Source organism: Citrus clementina, unplaced genomic scaffold (assembly GCF_000493195.1).
Source record: "Citrus clementina cultivar Clemenules unplaced genomic scaffold, Citrus_clementina_v1.0 scaffold_9, whole genome shotgun sequence".
NCBI classification, from domain to species: Eukaryota; Viridiplantae; Streptophyta; class Magnoliopsida; order Sapindales; family Rutaceae; genus Citrus; species Citrus x clementina.
This window is the reverse complement of record NW_006261964.1, coordinates 14489022-14492897: the sequence shown is the minus strand read 5'-3', so window position 1 is coordinate 14492897 and position 3876 is coordinate 14489022.

Sequence of the window (3876 nt, the reverse complement as noted above, 5' to 3'; positions counted from 1 at the left end):
GAGTTCTTGGTTAACCTTTTTCGAGTCACCTACAAAAAGCATCTAGGAATCTGATCTTGGATCTTGGGTAGAAACTGCAGGTGTTTGAGCAACTAAGTGCCCTTCAGTTTCTACATGATCCTTGTGGAGGAAGAACATTTGCTTCTTTTTAGAGGCGTAAGGAGGTAGGTGGTCACGCTATAATTTCTTATTTACTCATATCCCTGGCTTTTGTTGGTTAACTCAGAATTTTTCATAACTGACAATATGATACAATTTGTTTCTGCCAAATGTTTTATTCTAATTAAATCTGTTTGTTCTACAATTTTTGATGTGATACATTTCTAGTGTTTTGGGTATTTACAATTTCAAGTTACCCATGTTCATTACCCACTAGCTTTTTGTGTATTGAATAATAATAAACTACTCATATATTACCTCGTGATTATAGGCTATAATCAACTTGGCAACATATGTAGCCCATTGATAACGAAATAGCAATAGTTCTTTCCTTGAACTTTAATTTCAAAACAACAAGTTATTTACCCAAAATCAAATTGTAAACTACTTAATTAATGGCACCCACATGTCAAGTGCAGGCCGAACTTGAATCATAACATAAAAGATCGTTGATGACAAATCGTGATCCAATAAGATCGTTGGTGACAGATCGTGATCTAACAAAATTGGTAGTGGCAGATCATGAATTGGCAGCCTAAATTACTTCTATGAAAAAACAAACGTATAATTTCTAGACTATGTTAATTCTATATGTTGCATGAGAACTGCGGTTCAAAGTTTTCTATGCAAAATGTTTTTAAACCAACAATACTCATATAGGAGATAAGAGTTAAAAATTCCCTTTACCTATTATTATTGTTGTTGTTGTTATAAGTAATACAAGGCTTATTAAATTTAAAAATAATGTCATATATAAATAGGCTGTATATACATTCTGATAATAAAACATCTAATATGGAGTATCAGACCACCTCGTGGTTCAGACAAAATAATAATAATAATAATAATAAGTGACTATCTGAGACACAACGGCTGTATTATAAGCAAACCCTCAGATCAATGACATTGGTTATGGTTGATTCAATGTACACTGCGCATGGGCGTATCCAGTTGAAAAGAAACTTTACAAATGTAGCCACAATGAGTTTTAGTGTTTAAAATAAATAATTTATTATTATTTTTAAAAAATTTAAAAGTTTCAATATTGAAAATAAATATTTATTATTATTTTTTAAAATTTAAAAATAATATATAATTTAAGTTTTTGAGACTTTAAATATAGTCAAGTGAACAGTGAAACAAATTAAGTACTCCAAATTAAATTATAAAATTTTGAATTAAGTGTTGGAATTTTATTAGTAATTCAAAAGAGTAATGATACAGCCACAAACTCTTGTACAAACTTATTTTGTACAAACTGATGTGGCATGATAAGATTGGTTGAATTAAATATCACTTGGCCCACATGATTTGTTTTTATTAATTTATATTTTCATTCAACCAATGAATTAATGCCACGTCAGTTTGTACAAAATAAGTTTGTACAAGAGTTTGTGGCTGTATCATTACTCAATTCAAAATACTAATTTCCCACATCAGAGGAAAGTAAGAGCAAACACTTTTGTATTTGATTTGAAATAGAATTCAGTCATATCGAGATGTGATTTGGATTATATTATTTGAATTAAATTGCCAGATATATGGATAACTAATTCAAATTAAATAAGGAGAAAGTGGGTGACTAATTCGAATTGAATTTAAGAAAATGATTATAGATGATTTCATAAAAGGCTTTCAAGGCACAACAACCTCTATGACTTCTCCTCCTCTCTCATGTTTTCTTTATAATTTTTCTTTTACTTTTTTACATTGTTGTTTGGAGTGCAACCTCATAACAATGACGTCATTGAATCTTAGAGATTGATCCGCATTATTTATATTCTTATTGCATCAGGAAATCTTCCTAAAGAAGCAAAAATTGGTCTTAAGGAGAGTGCAATGTGCATACCTTGATGAATTTATGATTGTTGCGGATGAACAATGCCGTGAATAGTATCATAAATAGTATTGGATGAACAGTTCCCTTATACAATGACGTGAACAATACCAATAGTTACTATTTATGGAGTTCTATTCTCATGTTAAAGTTGCCATTTCGGCTGGTTTTGGATTTCAAAGAAACAATATTAACTCATATTTTTAAAACTAAGTCCTCTCTAATTTAAATGTCTCCATTTGTCATGATTGTAGGTCGGGCTAGTTCTTGGAAAATTTCTAATAGACCCAATAAAATAAAAAATTATATTAGATGACCCTAAAAAAAATTCTTTTATAAATGTGAGTTTGGTCTTTATTTTAATAAAATGAAGGATTTGTCATTAAAAATTAACTAATATATATTTATTAAATCAATGTCATTTGCAGACGTCCGCGCTTTATGGTAAACAGGTAAAGGTTTATTGAAAGATCATTTTAGTTTAACTTGGGTTAGGATAAGTTCCTACCGATGGTGCCCATTTCAATTTATCTCGAACATCCGCAATTTTAAAAATAATGACTTTTGAGTACACACTACACACCGAAAGTTGATTCAAGAAATTTTACGATTTCTTTTCGCTTTTCTGTTCAGGATCATTATTTCATTTTCTCAATCTTACACTTCTGTTGACGTTATATGAAACTGTACTATACATATGGCTGGTTGCTCATTATTTCGGAGGACTTGGGATGTTTTCTAAAGCATGGATTCTGTAAACATTTACAGAGCTGTATAATTAAAAATAAATAAATTTTATTGCACAACATATTGTAATAAGAAAAGCCCCCTTCACTTGTGTTAGTGTGCTTAGCTTTTAAATATTTTAAAAGCCACATGCACATTATTTTTTTTTTTCCTGAAAAAAATGTGTACATCATTAGTTATGTATATTTACATACAAACGCGAAATCTTTGTAAACTCAAATATGTAGAAGATCTTTATTTTTTTTATTCCTTTAATTTTTATAATCACTAATAAACAATCACATCCATATCCATGTCATTGTCAATAGTACACCTTATAATATTTGAACAAGTTAGCCTATTTTTACTTACTAGAACTCCCTCTCGCAAGCAAGGCGTATACCTTTTTTTATGAATAAAGTATTTTTGTACCATTAAGACTTACTAAAAGCATTTAAAAATAAAAAAGAAAATAAAAATACTCCAACGTTAAAAAAAAAAGTCGATTACACGTTAATAGTTTTAAACACAATAAACCTCAGCTTTAGGGGAAATATGAATTAAGAAAAATAAAAAACACGCAGATACTCGATCTGCTTTCCCTATATAAACACGAAGCTTGTGAGTTTATCATTTTTCTTATAAGAAAGCATCTAACTATTTTTTTTTTAAGTTTCCAATTACAATCAAACGACATAAGAGGAAAAGAAAATTTTAAATTCAAAGAGATATTCTCGACTGGCAAATAAATCATAGCAAATGAGCACTTAGATTATAAGACATGTAGCAGCCTCCACATCACGATAGTATCGTGCTTGTGCCATGAGCAATCAAGACTAAAAAATAAATGTGTTCTGATTGTTTTGCATTCCTAAAATGAAAAAAAAAAAAAGATACATTTCCATAGTTTGACAAAATGACCATGCATCCATATATTCAATAATAGGCACCGAAACTCCTTCCTAGTAGCGGATCTTTTAAGGGATCAGCATGTGCCACAGCTTCTGGAAAAAAAAATGAAAACGCTTTTAATATTTAATATTTTATATTAAAATAAATTGATATCAATCAAATACTCATCTTATAGACTGATACATTATCGTTTGGTTATATAACTATAAAAAAAAGGAAGAGTCAAAGAAGAAGAAGAAGAA